The sequence below is a fragment of the Triturus cristatus genome, chromosome 1_2 (genome assembly GCF_964204655.1).
Source record: "Triturus cristatus chromosome 1_2, aTriCri1.1, whole genome shotgun sequence".
NCBI lineage: Eukaryota > Metazoa > Chordata > Amphibia > Caudata > Salamandridae > Triturus > Triturus cristatus.
Window position 1 is genome coordinate 118044847 of NC_140580.1, and position 17937 is coordinate 118062783.

Here is a 17937-nt window from a genome sequence, read left to right on the forward strand (position 1 = left end):
TTCAAGAATTCTGTGCACTCCTGTTCAGTGCGGGTGCAAACCGAGGTATATACCCCTTCGTAATAGGATGCAAAGGCCTCTGCTATCTCTGCACTCTTGGTGACCAGTGAGCCCGCAGGGTTACGCACCTCGGCTACCCATGAGCGCTCCCTATCTCTTCGCTCGAGCCACGCCAGCAGCTTGAGAGCCTTATCCCCCACATCGTAAAGTCTGTGCTGGGTTGCGATAGAGTAGGCTCGCGCCTCACCCTCCGCTAGGGCACGAAGCTCCTTCTGTTTGAGAGCCAACTGGTGACTGGCATCCGGCGCCGGCGATACACCGGCCTCCCTCTCCATCTCCTCAATCTCCCCCTCCAGCCGGTTGGCCTGCAGGGACTCTTCTTTCTTTTTTGCCCCTATCAGGGCCTGGGCCTGTGCCCTTAGAACGGTTTTGAAGGCCTCCCAGAGCGTGATGCAAGACTCCACCGACCCCTTATTTTCCTCAAAATACCGCTGGGAGCCCTCGTGGAGCCGAGCACTAATAGTATCATCTCTGAGGCGCCACGGGTCCACCCTCGGGAAGGAGGCCCTGTTAATCAGTGGCCCTTTAATCATCACCCCCACCGGTGAATGGTCGGAAATTCCCCGGGCTAGGATGCGGGGCTCCTCAAAGTCGCCCAGCTGGGCAATATTCGTGAAAAAGTGGTCCAACCGGGAGAAGGACCCATGTCTAGCCGAAAAGAATGTGTATTGTCGCTGTGTGGGGTGATGCGTGCGCCATATGTCACTGAGCCCCAACGAAGAGATGAAGTCCCTCAACCCATACTCCCCCTCTACCCCCCCCCCCCCGGGACTCCGCCCCTCACTCGATAGGTCCATGTTAGCGTCCATTACAGCGTTGGTGTCCCCGCCCAGCAGGAGGGTACCCCATGGGAGGCCAGTCAGGAAAGAACCCAGTCGTGTGTATGTTGAGGAGTGAAGTCCAGGCGGGACATAGCAGGATCCCAGTACTATGGTTCGTCCCTCCCACCTGCCTGCCACTGCGACCAGACACCCCGTGTCGTCTACCTAGGTGCCCGATATTATTAGGGGCAGTGCGTTGCGGATTAAGATGCCCACACCTCTGGACCCCGACGTGAACCCCGAGTGGGCCACCATTTTATACCCAAACCTGTCGAGGGCCCTGCATCTGTTGCCTCGCAGGTGCGTCTCCTGAAGCAGGACGACATCCGGCGCGTGTCGTTTCAAATATTGGAGCACTAACGTCCACTTTATTTTGTTTCCCAGCCCATTGACGTTCCACGTTCAAACTGTAATGCGTGTCTGATTACCCATCGTCGACATCTGGTCTACCACTGGTTTGATCACCTATGTCCCCCAGTGACCCCTCTGGGCTAATTCGGCCTATGAAAGAACTGCATTGGTCTCGAGCATAACTCACCCCTGAAACAATAACTCCCCCCGCCCCCCCTCAGTAACTCCCCCCTCCCTGCCTCCCTGCGTGGTGGGTACCCAACCTCCCACCCTACAAACATGCAGAGTGTCTGTCGTCCCTTCTGCCCCATTTCAAACCTGAAAAGGAAACATGGGCTTGCAGCCAGCAAAGAAGGCTATACATAAGTGACAGACGTTACACCCTGCATGATAAACATTAACTAGCAGCTCCCGGTCAACCCCCCAGGTCCTCCCCCAGCCGGCCGGGGTAAGTGCATGTCCCAACCAGCTTGTCCAGTGCATGTCCCCGTTGGGCATCAACGCTCCCCTACCACCTCGAAGGCCCCAGGACCTTGATATAATGCCATGTCCCCATTATCTAGTCCCACTAGGGGCACTCTCGCTGTTCTCTATACCGTGGGTGTCCTTTGGCATCGCCTCCGGTCTCGGCGAGGTCTGTCCAGGTCCCCGCAGGCTCCCACTCCTGCCCACCGACCGCCATCCCTCCAGCCAGTCACTGGCCTCCTCAGGCGACTTGAAAAAATAGGACTTACTACCATCTAGGATCTTGAGACGAGCAGGATAGAGCATCATATACTTTACACCTTGCTCCCGGAGAGCTCTCTTCACACCTTCAAAGGACAGGCGGAGGCGCTGAACGTGGAGCGTAAAGTCAGGGAAGAAACGGATGGTGGCGTTGTCCAGCTGAAGATGCCCAGCCACCCTCGACGCCTGCAGAACAGCATCTCGGTCCTTATAGTTCAGGATCCGGGCGATGATCGTGCGCGGCGGGGCCCCTAGTTTAGGTTTACCTCCAAGTGCTCGATGGGCCCGTTCAACGGAGAAAAAGTTGGAGAGTTTCAGGTGATTAAGGATTAAGTCCTCAACGAACCAGTCCGTGGATTGCCCCTGCATTCCTTCCGGAACCCCAACTATGCGGATGTTGTTCCGCCGCGCTCAACCTTCCTGGTCCTCCAGCCGGGCCTGAATGGCAGACTGATTTCTCGTTAAAGCGGCCACTAGGTCTTCCAGTCTCTTCGTTTTAGATTGAAGACTGCCTATCCCGGTTTCCGCCGCCGTGACCTTTTCGGACATCTTGCGAAAGTCGGCCCGCAGGAGGTTGACCTCCTCCGTCACGGAGTCCAGTTTGGGTTCCAAGGTGCCCCGCAGGTCTCTGATCGCGCCCATGATGTCCCTGAGCGACGGGTCTGGGTCGCCGTCTTCTGGTTCCCTTTGAGGACTGCCACCGGGGGTTCCATGCGCCTTTCCCACGGCCACCGTGTATTTATCGATGTGCTTAGACTGGCCTTGCCCCGGCGGCCTTGTGCGACCCATACTGGAACGGTCCGCCGCTCCGGTGCGCGGTCGTGAGTGTCACACAAGCCCTTCTCAAACGCCCGAGAATGGGGCCCGAATCCTTCAGTGGCTGTGCGTTCCGGAAAATTCAATCACCGCAGGCCCACTCGGACCCACCCAAGGCCGTAGGGGGCCCCCGCCGCCTCGCACCTGTTGTCTTGTGTTCCTGTCCTGGGAAGTGCCCGGCTGGGGGGCTCCGCGGCCCTCTCACTGCTGTGTCCGACCCGTCTCGCCCGGGCCACTGCCCTCAGTCCATACCTCGGAGCCAGGGGACTCGGGGAAGCCGCCAGGTCCACCACTGCAGCCACCGCTCGCCGTCCGACCTGCTTTCACCGCCCTCGAGTGCAGATTCCCCAGGGATCTCGCCCCTAAGTAGCCTTCAGAGTTAGGCGCCCCCACTGCCACTGGGGGAGTCACTGGTGTCCGGTATGCAGGCTCCCTCTACCGCCGTCTTGCCTGGAAGATGCACATTAACCAGGGGGGGGGGGGGGCGGTCCCGCAACTCCGAGGCCGGCCGGGCGCCACCAAACAGCCCTCCGTCAGGACCACGTGTCCCCCGCTGTCCTCCGCCGCCGCTATGCGCCTCATTTTTTGTCGGTGAACTTGCTTTGTCTGAATGCTCTGAACTCGTCTTTAGGTTTCTGGCTAAATTCCACTTGCCGTTGTGGTTCCTGTTTGCTAGAGAAAGTATCTGAGCTGGATGCAGATGTCACCAGTTCTTGTTGTCCCTACCGTTGTTTTCTGATATGTTTTCCTGACATTGTTGAATTTTCTCGCCAAAGTTGGAGTCTGCCCCTCAGCAACTCCGAGGCCGGCCGGGCGCCACCAAACAGCCCTCCGCCAGGACCACGTGTCCCCCGCTGTCCTCCGCCGCGGCTATGCGCCCCGCGGGAAGCCCGGGGGACGCCTGCTGCACTGCCCGCTATTACCGGAGCCTTAACTGGCGGGCGCCATCTTGATGCGGCGCGCGGCCGACCGGGCCGCGACAGACAAGCGCCGAGGAGCCCCCAGGTGCCGCTTGGAAGCCGCAGCGGGTCCCGCCGCCTCCCGACGGCATCCGATGCCACTGGGACCCGCTTGCGGTCAGGATAATGTCGGATTGCAGGTGTTTACAGGCTGGCTGCTAGCGCAGCTCTGCTAGTGCGTGGCCATCTTCGGTGGTCGCAAGCCACGCCCCCCATGAGTTGCATATTTGATCGTTATATTTCATGGAGACTGCTGGAATTCCGGAGGGGGAAAACATGCTTCTCTAGGCATTAACTTCAGAGGCCTCCCGTCACAACAAATGTTGCTGACACATGGTCAGGGCCCTTCCTTTGTCCCCCCCCCCCAGCCAGGAAGGCTTCAATCACAGTGGGTCTCTTTTTGTAATTGGAGTGTTAAATCCTGCTTGACAGGTCTGCTGAGGTGTACATGCAACAGTGGGGGCGCACTTGAATGGAAGGGAAACGAGGATGGCAAAACATTTCTTGTGTATCCACTGAATGGTTGCTGGACAACCCTCCCTGAGTTTGTGGGTGCAGTGACAGATTGCAGTGTTACATGTGATAGACCACTAGGCTTCCCATAGTACACCAGGGCTCGAAAAATTATAACTTTTTTTACTAGGCCAGCAGGCGTAGTAACTTAAATAAACTATTCAACCTAACTGTAATGTACTTGACTCATGCACTGGTTTCATCTCCATTGTCACACAGTTCACTTTACAAAATCCTCTGACTCCAGTCACAGAAAAAAAGTAAATGTAGGAAGACAAGCTGACTTTTGACCTCTGTTTCTGAAAGGGGAGAAATGTGACAAGATAAGATTTAAAGGCTTCTTTATTGCTCATTCACTTTGTGAGCAAGCAGAACACCTATTGTTGGCTTGCCAGAATGGGCGAGTAGGAGCTAAAAATAGCCCGTCCTGAATAAATCTTGCTCACTATAGTGAGTAGATTTTTCGAGCCATGCAAGCCGTGCATAAAGTACCCAATTTGGCATTTTAACTTATTGTTTTCCATGTATGTCTATTACACCATGATTTCCTACTTTCTTGATAGGTTTCATGGAACCGGTCTACATCTTGATGCAAATTGCTGCTAATCGCTGTAGGGGATAATCATAAACGCATTCAAATGCATACAATGGAGCGGAGCGAATTATAGAAGTCCTTTCCACAAGCTCCGCCGCTTTCTAAAGATCATATGAGAGAACATTTTATTTTAGTTTTCATAAAGTTGGTGCAAGTTGGTAAAGGCACTTTGTCCTGCTGGCTCTGCTGCTAGTTATTTCACCTGGAAAGAAAAAAACAGAATATTCAAGTGCTCTGACTTTGAGCCTCATGACTTAAAGAAGCGTTAATTTTTTTGTAATTGTATCTCCAGAGCACTTACTACCCCTGACGAGGCGTTAACACGCTTTTCAGCAAGTAGCATGCTACCCAGGAACCCAAAAAGGATTAGTGGTGGATTAGTTTAGTGAAATTTGAGCGGAGGACATGTGAGTTTGTTAGTTTGATTGAAAAGGATAATTTGGGGGGGGGGGGGGGGGGGGGGGAGTTAGAAGAGGGATGTCTCTAGAAAGTGTTTATTGGGAGATCATAGTAGTAAGATGAGGTTTGGAATGAGTATAAGGAGAGATGGAGGAGGGAAGAATCTCTAGAAATGGATCAGGGAGATCCTAGTAGTAAAATTACTTTTCGTATGACTTTTTTAATAGAAAGGGTTTGGGATATGTCGGGAAGTTTGGCGCCCTGCTATGTTTGCGTGAAAGGTATTCGTACTGCCGTATGGCATGGTGCAGCCAGGATGGAGGAACACCCTAAACCCCTAATTGCGTGTGGGTGAGGACCCACACACTTAACAGAAAACCACGTAAGCTAGGTAAATTAGTTATTGTCACAAAAGGTCACATATATTTTCTCAATGTCTGATAATAAATGTCCACGCATTCGTTTCTTCAAGTATTTGATCTTTGATCTGTTTCGTCACATTTGGGAAGTATCCTGTGACTTCTTCAGGGCTGTATTAGGAGCGTCTGTACCAGTACAGAGGTGAACCAGTGCATGTCACCGTCTTGAAGCGCACCGCGGCAGGAATACACACTGCGAACTCACCGTACTCCGTTTGACTGGCGCTCTGATTGGGATCGCCAGCACCCTGGCGATCTGGCCCTAGAAGTGGATTTCTCAGGCAGGCTCCGCTTCAAAACACCTTAGGTCTCCGGCATTCCAGATTGGCCTTTCCTGACAACTCGCTACCCTGAGTATTCTTTTTCAATTATCTTCCGCTGACAGCTGAGCCGGGTTGGAATTATCACCGGCGAAGCGACACCACCCGATAACGAGGCTCCTAATATAGCGCTGAAGAATTCACGGGATACTTCCCAAATGTGACACAGGTGTTGGCTGGTTCGTTCATAAAGATCAAATACTTGAAGAAACTAATGCGTGGACATTTATTATCAGACATTGAGAAAATATGTGACATTTTGTGACATTTTGTGACAGTAAGTAATTTACCTAGCTTACGTGTGCCCGGGACTTTGGTTTTCTACTTTTTGGATGAGTCAAAAGATGGATAGGTGAAGGAAGACTTGAGAAGGGTTGTTTGGGAGATGATAGTATTAAAATAAGGTTTGAGGTGATTCAAGGAGGGATAGCGGAGGGGATACTCTAGAAAGGGTTATTTTGGAGATCATAGTAGTAGAATGACGTTTGGGTTGAGTCAGAGAGTGGGGGTAGAGTATATATTTAGAGGTATAGGGTGAAATATAGGGTAGCGCATTGTAGAGAGTCAATTTCTTTTATCAGGGTTAAAGTAATATCTAGATACATACCTACACATTATCATACATAGATATATTCAGAAATACACATATCTAGATACATATAATCAAATTAAATGTTTATATACACTGGGATATGCCTTCCATTTGTGTTTGAGCATGGTGGTTATATTGGAAAGAGCCAACTCTTGAGTAACCTTCTGAAGGAAAGATAGTTAACTGTGGATCTTATGTTTGGTGGTTAATGAATTCCATAGTTTCGCTGCTTGAACAGAAATATTTGTGCCACCCATGGTTTTTGTTTCTTGTATGGTGGGATCTTGAGGCGAGGGCCAATCTGGAGTCGAGGTTCCTATGTTGAATTTATTTGGTGATTTTATTCCTGATTAAAAAGCGGTTCTGTTTCATGTATAGGTTTGTGGGTGATGCAAAGCAGCTTGAATGTGGATCTTTTGGCAGCCCACAACCGATGTGGGGCCCTCAAGGCAGGGGAGACATGGGCTTGTGGCTTTACATGTAGGAGTCGTTTGGCAACAGAGTTCTGAATCCGTTGTAGTCTTTTCAAATTTGCTAAAGATGATCCATGGAAGAAGCCATTGGTGTAATCAAGTTTAGACAGTACAAGAGAGAGTGGCTTGGACTGTAACAAGGTGGCTGCAACATAAGATACTTGAGTCACAGGGTAGTTAAACGTGAAGTTTATTCCTTTTATACAAATAGTCCCATCCATCTTCAGTAACTGCTCTTCATTAACTCCTTTCCCCTCTCTCTCTCTCTCTCTCTCTCTCCTACTTTTATGTCTTCACCTGGTTCCATCACCATGGTTACCATCAAATGTTAGTTTGTACATACACCAGCATTTGAGATACCTTACACCTTCCTCCCTTAAATAACAACAAACAATGTATTACCTATATACAATGTTACATAAAATATTGGAAAGATTCAGAACTTGTAATACAAAAGGAAAATGGATCAGCCACATTATAAAATATTGGATAGATACAGAAATCCTAATAGACAAAGATGCACCAGGAACATACTTTATCCCACTCATTAGTCCTTCAAGTACAAAGGGACTTTACCTTCTGTGGTAGATTTTCTTAAGTGAAAGTTTGAAGTGGGTATCATCGCAGCACCTTCTCTAACAACATTCCCACTGACAACGACAATTCTATTGAGATTTCATATGCGGGAGTCTTCCGTCATAATAGCATTGGTCAAAACTTTGATAACTCTCAGGGACATATGGTACCCAGCCGAATCCACTCCAGCATGGTTTTCTAACCATGACCCAATCTCCAACCTTGACTTTTGTTGTTTTTACAGATTTCCTTGCATCAAAAATTTTCTCACGAGCCTCTTATTATCTTTATTTTCCTGGATTCCCAACTCCTATCACTTTTGATCAAATCTGACTTGATTCCATATAATTCACCCATAGGGTGCCACCAAAGTGTAGGGATGCCTTCCCTTGAACAATTCAAAAGGAGACTTCATGTGACTGCATGAGGAGAGAGACTGTATGGTTCAGCCTTTTTAGCAATCTCCTCTTTCCGATCCAATCTACTCTACTTATCCATAGCAATAGTCTTTTGTATTGCCCAGTTAAACCATTCCATCATGCCATTTGTTTCTGGGTGTTATAATAAACACTTCTTGTGTCTTATCCCATACTTTCCCCAAAATTCCTCCATTTCATGTGACACCAATTGTACGCCTGTTGTATCTATGTCTTTTGCTGCTTAGCCAGTCTGCTTGGGTATGTGTGTGGAATGATGGAATGCCTGATGACCATTGGAATGTTGGTGTGCCTGGCTGACTGGGAGGTATGACAGTTGGAGAGAGTGGGCTGAGCAGCAGAGATGCAGTTCCTGGTGGGACCATATATGGACTATACATCAACCATATATCAACCTGATCTAACTCATCTACCATGTAACTATCATCTTATAATCAACCAATAAACAACTACTTGGATCTACCACATTGATAACTTCTTTTGATTGCAACAACGCCATTATCTGTAAGCGTAACATTGGGTATACCTTCCCTTCCAAACAACTCTTTCAGGAAATGTATGATCTGTTTAGTTGCAGTTCCACTAGAGGCTTTCATCTCCGCCCCCCCCCCGGAGTACATGTCAATTAGTACTTTCACATATGATTCGCACCCACCCACATTGTTAAAATGTAAAAACCCCAACTTCTCGCATCGTGTTGACCTATGCGTCATCCATTTTCTCTGTCCTCTTTTCCAGCCCCTGCCCCACTCCCCCTGCACAATCGTGTGTAAAGAAACCAGATTGGGGTATTGTGAAATGTGTACACACAGAAGCGGCACAAAAGAACAGCTGGCGTCTGCTCGGAGTTTCCTATCTATAGTTAAACCATGAATAGAGTGTATATAGATGGTGTTTCTTGTTATGTAGCTCGAAGTTGCTTGAACACCAAGGCTGTTGGTGTTTGTATTACCTCATTGTGTGTGTATTTCTCAAGCTCTATATACACCATTGGGCGTCCCCTGTTTGTGACCTTTTCCTTTAAAAACCCATGTAATCATTGCTCGGTGTGCTTCCTCCTTGAGTGCCTCTTGGTGCTCGTCGGACAGAGCCCCCACTCATGAGTGTTAATAAATTGCCTGATTCTTACTTCACTCCAGTGTTGATTCTCCTTACTTGTTTGAACCCGTGGACGAAGGGTGATCCTGCACCAGTTTGTCTGGCAGAAGGCACACTTCCACAAGTTGGCACCCAAATGTGGGGCCCCATCAAAGGCCTGCAGTTGGACCAGGGAAGGAGATCGTGTCGGTGAGAAGAAACTTCACTCGGGAGCGCACCACCTGAGGAGACTAGTTCTCTTGTCCAAGGTAACTTTTTTGGCTTCCCGACTCTGGTCTTCCCGGGGGCTGCTGACCTTGACTTGGGCTTCCGAACGGCTATTTGGAATTGATCATTTGATCACGGAGGATCGACAGGTGGGAGTTGAAGAGTACGAATAGGTCGGATTGTATTGGACCAGTTTTTGTTTGTTTGGTATTTGTTTGATTAACATTTGCAAATGTTAAGATTATACAGGTAATGCGAGAATTTTCTCTGTTTGTAAGCTATTGTTTATACCTTATACAACATGCCTGTTTTTTAGTAAATTATGGAAGTTTTGTTATTGCTGCTGCGATAAGCAGCGCATTTTGGAAGAGTCAGCCAGCGCCCCAGAAGGTAGGCCGAATTTTGAAATGTATGCTAAAAATGGTATTTGTCCCATCATGTATAGTGCATTGTGGAACAAATATACAAAAGGGGAACCCTAATTTCAGTGGCCATTAGAGGGGACGATGGACCCTCATAAACTTGAGTACTTAGAAAAAGTATTGTTTGCTAGGAAAGTTGGACCAGCTATGTTTGACAGTTTGCGTATGTGGAGGAAGGAAGTGAAGAAGCGGCAGCTCAAGGAAGAGAAAGTGAGAAAGAAACAGGAAAGGAAGACAGTTTATCAAAAGTTTAAGGAATTAAAGGATAATGAAGGTCAGAAAAAAATAGAATGTTTAGGTCGAGAACATAGATTGACAACATCTAAAGAATGTCGTTAGGCCAACGGCGACGGCCCAGGCCCACCATGATGATGTTGACTCAGAAACTGACAGATTATTAATTGAACGACCCCCTCCCCCATACGCACCTTTGGCACACCCTCCTCCTGGACCACCAACCCCTTACTTTTCCACCTGTCCAGATTTGTCCCTTATCCCCCCCATCCCAAGTTGACGCACCTGGACCAGCAGCTGCTCCCATACCTATCCCAGCTCCCCGAATTCTCTGCTCTGCCATACCTCAACCACGCCAAGATGTAATAAAACAGATAGTATTGAGTTGGCTAAATGATCTGGAAATGGAGGCAGGAGAAATGATACACCAGATACAAGATTTCTCTGAAGGCGAGCTCCTTTGTCTCATAAACAAACTTTCTTACTAGTTTTTGGCCCAATGGGAGATGATTACAGGGGAAAACGGTCCAGACGATGTTGGAGGCATTAATCGGCAGTGACGGGTAGGGGCCTTCCCTGTAGGAAGGGTTAATACTGCCATAGCCACAATAATGCAGCATCGCAACAAACTTTTTGCCTCTCCCCGAATAAGACCTATGAGGTAAGCTGCACCCCAGGTTATGCCCGGGAGAAGAAACACAAACAATGATGATCCTAACAGCCCCGATGCTAGAGCCCATTTCTTGTATAATTGGATTTACATGCCCTGAAAACGGATGCATATTCTCACTCTTAAAGCCTCTTTACCGGATATTCGGAAGAACCCCAGAGGTTATTATGATGAAGTACAGGCAGCTATTGACTCTTGCGTTATGACGCTAGCTGATATTGATATGTTTTTCGGTGTGATCTTACCGCCGGATATGTGGTGACTCGCCCGGAAACAGGATCATGTTGCCGAGTTAGGAGGAGATTGGGCTGCAGTAATAGTGGCCGAAGCTGATAGGAAGGCTGGTAAAAAAACCAGCTCAGCTCATACTGGAACTCACTGGCAACATACTCCCTTAAATAAAGATGATAATTCCCCCACGGAAGATAGATTGGACGCTCCTTACTGCTTGTAAACAAAGAAAGGACGAGTCTGTCCCTGATTTCTTTACTCGCTTTGAGGACGTTTTTCACAATTTTAGTGGCCAAGACACATCTACACCCACGGGCTCCCATTTATTTGTAGACTGATTTGTTGGAAACTTACTTTCCGAAATATCTGTTCGTTTAAAGGGGTCTGAAAGTACATGGACCTCAGTCTCACCTAAGGCCATATTGGATATAGCTCAGTATTACCAGAATCAGGTGACAGATGAGCATGACAGGAAAGAAGGTAAAATAAAGGATTTAAAGACTAAGGTTATGATGGTTCAGGCTTATGGACCCCAGAGTCGAGGCCGTGGTCAAAATCATAGACAAATGCCCCCACCAGGCCCACCTTGTAGACAGACACCACTGGGACTGGATCAATGTGCCTATTGTAAAGAGGTAGGGCACTGGCGTTCTGAATGCCCCGTCTTAGCTTCTAGTGGGAAGGGCAGGGGACAAGCAAGTAATTATCTGGGAGATCAAGCCCCCAGACAGCCACAACAAAATTCAGGCAGAAATTTGTCAGATATTTATTTGATCAAAGGAATAATCAATATTCTTTGGATGTTTACAAACCGGATGATGCCAGGACCGGCTAGGACAGCGTAGGACAAGGAGGACCAGTTGAGATACCTGTAGATCAGTCAGGACCCTATTTAACAGCTCCCCTACTTGGGCAGGATCAGAAATTCCTAGTAGATACAGGGGCGACATGTAGCGCGATTTCTCAACAACTGGTCCCTGGGACACCCTTGTCTGGCCAGATAATAACATCAGTGGGGTTCGATGGAACCCTAACCCCAACCCTGTGTCCTGAAAAATACCCTTACAGGTTAACAATTTTAGTACTTCTGCACCCTTTTTGCTTCCCCCGCATGCTCCTCATAATTTGCTGGGACTTGACCTATTGAAACATTTTCATGCTACCATACATTGCTCCCCATCTGAGGTGAGTGTTATATTTGGAAGAAAGACCTCACCCAAACAATGTAATATTTCCCCATGCTCGGACCTCAATTCCGTTCCCCCATGTGTCTGGGCTACTACAGACACAAATGTTGGAAGAATGGACATTCCCCCAGTATATATACAGGTTTGGGAAGGTGCTCTTTTGCCACGTGTCCCGCAATACAAAATATCAAAATAAGGGGGAAGATGTGCCAACGCCGATGACGTGGCTATTATTTCATCTGACCCTGATCGTGCAATGTCTGCGGTTGAAAGTATTACTAAGAACTTTGAGACTCAATCAGATTTTTTATTGAATAAAGCTAAAACACAGATTGTGACAAATACATTTGTTACAGGTACGGATAACAGAATTGTAGAAAAAACGGTGGAAGATATAGTGGATTTAAATATCATCCCTATAATGGGGAAAATTAAGAACGATCTCCAGCGATGGGATAATCTTAAATTGTCAATAGTAGGGAGATGTATTCTCATTAAAATGATCCTGCCAAAACTTTTGTATATTTTCCGTGCAATTCCTTTGGAAATTCATAATTTTTGGTTTAAACAAATAGAGAAGGAGGTGGCTAGGTTTATCTGGTGCTACCAAAGTACCAGGAGAGCTAATGTATTCCTATCCCTTCCAAGGAATAGAGGAGGATGGGGTTCCCGCATTTTAAGCTATATTATTTAGCAGCTTCATTCCAATATTACCGGCCTCTCTTTGAAGTTAAGGAAAAGGATAGGGAGGGTCCCGGTCATGTGCCGACAGTATATGAGCTACTGATAGGCGCCCGGGCTAACGGTTGTTTCTTGAAATTCTATGAAGCAAGCTATTTCAAGAAAACTCAATTCAAGGTACTAATCGCTGCTTTTCGCAATTGGGCAGGCATAAGGAAGAAACTTGGGGTAGGTAGGTTCAACTGTTATTCTCCCATGATTGGGAATGACCAACTGCCAAGGGCATTACAAGATGCATGCCTGGCAGGGTGGGGAAAGGGTGGTTTATACAGGATAGGGGACCTGTTAGTTGGGGATCACATAACCTCATTCGTAGTGGTTAGGGAAATGTTTGGTGTGGGCCCCCGGGATTTTTTTAAATTTCTACAGCTGAGAGATTTCCTGCTTAAAAAGGCTGGTGGGGCGGCAGGTTTTGGACAAGTACCTTTGATGGAATTGTTAACCAGTAGTGCAGGATCCTCAATTACACAAATATATAGATGCCTGCTGGAAGGAGTACCAGATGATCTAGATCTAGATAAGCTGAGATGGTAGGATAGGCTGGGGGTTGAGGATTCTTGTTTTATGAGCTCATTAAGACCTTACTTGATCTATATATTACACCTGCGAAGATTGTTAAATGGGGTGGAACTGAGGGGACTTCTTGCTTTAGATGTGCAACCTTTGGTGTGGATTTAGTGCATATTTTTGCCACTTGTCCTTGTATAGAATCTTTAGGTCGTGAAATTTCAGGCTTTTTACAACAGGTCCTTAATGAAGATGTTCCTCTGACACCTCAGCAGATGTTATTAGGGGTAAATGATTTAGTCGGCAACAAAGGGGGTAGAACTCGCTTTCATAGCAATGGCAGTTCTCAGGCTCTGTCCCTTCTGCCTGGCTTGATTCACAACCTCCAACCTTCCAGCAGTGGAAGGGACGATTTTTACAAATATATAATTTTGAAAAGGCACTTTTATGAAAGGAGAGGCAGAAAAGGCAGGATCAAAGGAAATAGGATCTGGGGCTCCCTCTCCTCCTTGATTGCGTCTTTTTTTTTTATAAATTGAAATTTTTTATTTTAGTCCATTCTGAAAATTCTATTACATTATGTTAGTCTCTTGTTTATGATTTATTGATTATTATGCACATTGTATTACCTGATCTTTGCTTTTCAAATGAAATTACGGTTTTATGTTTGGATTATATGTACATGTAATTAACGCTGCAATTTCACAGTTTTTAGCAAAAAATAAAAATATAATAAAACCAAAAAAAACATAATTTACCCTGTCCTCCCTACACTTCCCACCCAGAAGAATCATGTCTTTCCCCATTCAATATTGCAAAACAACCACTGAAACAAAACATGTAAACATGGAGTTGCGCCTAGTTAGTCAACCATTATTGCCCTGATTCGTTGCTTGTTGGGATGCATCAATTCTCATCTGAGAGGATCCTCTGCTCTCTTCAGAGTCTCTTTAGAGTTGTGTTCTCTGGACTTGGTGTTATTGGTCCTGAGCAAGACCTATGGGCCCTGCCACAGGTGCCCTGGTGTCTGCGTGGGCTTGCACCCGCTAGGCGCCCATCCAGGTCTTTCCCCAGGGGACCATCGCTTATCAGGCATGGCTTGCCAGAGTTATTGCGAGGGGGTGCTCCTCCATCCAATCCGAAGCCCTGTCCAAGTGGTCAAAGAATATTGCTTTTCCCTGAAAACCGCTTTCAGTTTGGCTGGAAAAAGTAGCATATGCATCAGGCCCATGGCTCGCTTTTCTGCTTTACCTGATCGAACGATTTCTGTTGAGCCCTGACTGACCTTGTGTGATCCATAAAGATGAGGATTTTTGAGGACTCATAGGGGGTGTTGCCTTAAAAATGTTCCATTGCGCAGGGCCACGTCTCTGTCCTGGCAATTGTGGAGCTGGCTGATGATGGCCTGCAGCAGGCCCCCTGTGGTTGGCTGTCGGGAGAGCGCGTTTTGTAAGCGTGTTCAGTGATGAAGTAGGTGGAGATCTGGTCTGCCGGCAGGAAACTAAAGAGTGGTATTTCCAGGAATTTCTGCACGTTGGTGCTTTCAACACCCTCTAGGAAGTCAACAAATCTCTGTTTGTTTGGCAGGACGGGGGCCTCAGCATCTTCTATCTCTCCTGCCATTTCGGAGCATGTTACTTGTAGTTAGCTGACCATCTGTTGTAGTGTAATTTCTGGGTCTTCTAAGGCGGAGATATATCTCTCAGCATTTGTCACTTGGCCCCACGTGTTTTGTGGGTCCTGTTGGAGGAGTGAGACATCCTTGCTGACCTCACCAATTTTGGCCTCTAGGGTTAGTCTCTTGATTTTTTTAAAGATGTGTAAAGGGCTTTATTTATTTATTTATTTATTTTTTTTCTCTTTTTTTTGAAAACCTTTATTTCGAAATTCAGGACACAGCTATTCAGCCGACAGCCCGAAGGTTCGGCAGCATTGCAAGTTAGATACAGTAATGTGTCCCCGATACAGTACGATGAGTAATGCAAAGGTCCAATTTTAAATAAACACAGAAAAAACACACAACAAACCCCAGCAAGGCAGAACATTGAAATCCCATGGCGAAAGCCCCCTGGGGAGGCAGGACCCCACTCATCTATTAAGTATAAGACTGTGTGCGGAGGAAGAAGGGGGACAGCAGAGGCCCAGAACGGTTACCAAAACCAAACTGTGCTGGAAGGTAGGTCAGGGGGAAAGCTGTTCCTCGGGAGGTTCCAGGTCCGGGGCAAGACATATTCCCCCCCTGTATTGGTTCCACCGCCCCCAGATGGCATGCCACTTCCGGGGGCGACCTCTAGAGCAGTAGACCGTCTTCTCCCTAAACATGCTCCAATCCATGTTCTCCTTCCACGCGGTCAGTGTAGGGGGTCCCGAGGAGCCCCATAATCGCGCGATATCCCTTTTAGCTACCATGTTACCCAGAGTCACCCATTGGGTCTGCGCCTCATCGAGATCAGTGGGCCCCCAGACGTTCAGGAGGCAACACCGCGCCTCCGGCTGTACCACAATGCCCGTCACCTCCCCCATAACTGCATGGACTCTCCTCCAGAACTCCACAATGACACCACATTCCCAAATGATGTGCAGGAAAGTACCCACCATACCACATCCCCTTCTGCACAGGCCGTCCTCCGAGAATCCCATGTGGACCAGCCTTGGCCCCGTAACATACACCCGGTGCAGTATTTTAAGCTGCACCAGCCTCAGACGCGACGGGATCGCAACCTCCTTAGGCGAAGAAACCGCTGACTGCCAGTCCTCATTATCCAACTCGAGGCCATCCCTGGTCCACTGTTCTCTCAGCCCCAGTAGCAAGTCTGCCCGGACGTTTATCAACTTCTTATATATGAGCGAAATCGTGCTCTCGGGCATATGACCATCAAGGACTCGGTCCTCAAGGGGAGAGGACTCCGGCACCTTCTCACCCTCCACGAGGACTGATCGGAGGGCGTGACGCAGCTGGATATACCTAAAATACTCTGAAGGCCCTAGCTCAAACTCAGTCTGCAACTCCTCGAAGGACTTCACCCTCCCCTTATGCAGCACATCTCCCACCTTGGATATACCTATCAGGTCCCACTTATCAAAGCCCTTCGTGTGCCAGAGTCTTCCCAACATTTCCGATTCAAACAATGGGGTAGCGAGGGTTAGCCTATCCTTCCAGCCCAGCGAGTCGGTCACCATCTTCCATACGCGCACCGCCACACCTGTGGGCCCCGTGAGGGACGAGTCTAGGGACCGCGAATACAACGCCCTGTAGTAGTTGCCGCCGCGCAGCAGCCACCTATCCATGGCATACCCAGGGCTGAGGGCAGGGCCGTAAAACCCATGGTTGATCGCGCTCAGCTGCGTGGCCCAATAGTACCGTCGGATGTCTGGGAGCGCAATGCCCCCATCGTACCATGGGAGCGTCAACTTTGAAATAGCTATTCGCGGCCGCCCATCCCACAGCAACGTCCTTTGGAGGCCTTCGACCTCCCGAAAGTATTTGGCCGGTACCCAGTCCAAGGTGTTCTGGAGGGCGTAGAGGAAGCGGGGAAGAGACATCATTTTGAACAGGGCCGCACGCCCAACAAGGGAGAGCGGCAGCCTCCGCCAACCTTCAACATCTCGCCTCAAGCGTGCCAAGGGGGGGAGCAGGTTCCTCTCATAGCGCACAACAGGATCCATGGATATAAAAATCCCCAAATACACAAAACCTTGCTGGGCAACCTGTATCGAACATGTTCTAGGGATCGGTGGGACCTCGCCACTTAGAACGTACAAGTACGATTTGCCCCAATTAATCACAAGCCCCGAGTTCCTACCGAACGATGCGAGTACGTCACAGACCACTATAAGTGACTTCTTTGGTGAGGCAAGATACAGCAGGATATCATCGGCATAAAGCGAAATACGGTCCTCGTGATCAGGCGACCACCGAAGGCCCCGTATATCCGGGTGCCAACGTATCCACGCAGCCAACGGTTCAAGGGCGAGGGCGAACAACAGAGGCGACAGGGGGCAGCCCTGCCGAGTACCCCTACCAAGCTGAAACGGAGTAGATGCCCGACCATTCACCACAACATTCGCTAGTGGCCCCTCGTACAGCAACCGGACCCAACTCACAAACCCGCGACCGAAACCAAACTTGGCCAGCACGGCCCATAAATATGCCCACTCCACCGTGTCAAAGGCCATCGTGGCGTCAAGAGATGCCACAACAGCCGGTTCACGCAGCGTGCCCGCCCTGGCGATGACGCCATGAAGACGCCTAAGGTTCAATGCTGTGTTTCGGTGCGGGATAAAGCCAGATTGATCCGGGTGGACCAGATCGCCAAGTACCCTAAGCAGACGGGTAGCCAGGAGTTTGGCCAGAATTTTCGGCTCAGCGTTGAGGAGTGAAATGGGCCGATAGGAGGCGCATCTATCTCGGGGTTTACCCTCTTTGTGTATGACCACGATCGACGCCAGCCGCTGATCCAACGGAAGGATCCCATCTCCCCGCGCCTCCAAAAACATGGCGCGCAGGTGAGGGGCGACCCTATCCGGGAACAGTTTGTACAGATCGATCGGCAGTCCGTTCGGTCCAGAGGCCTTACCCGAAT

The 17937-nt window shown here is 48.5% G+C and overlaps 1 protein-coding gene across 1 annotated transcript in view; it reads left to right on the plus strand.

The window, feature by feature from the left end:
• The window catches only part of LOC146866928 (importin-9-like), a 283453-nt gene that overhangs the window by 12267 nt on the left and 253249 nt on the right, over window positions 1-17937 (plus strand). The window lies entirely within an intron of this gene.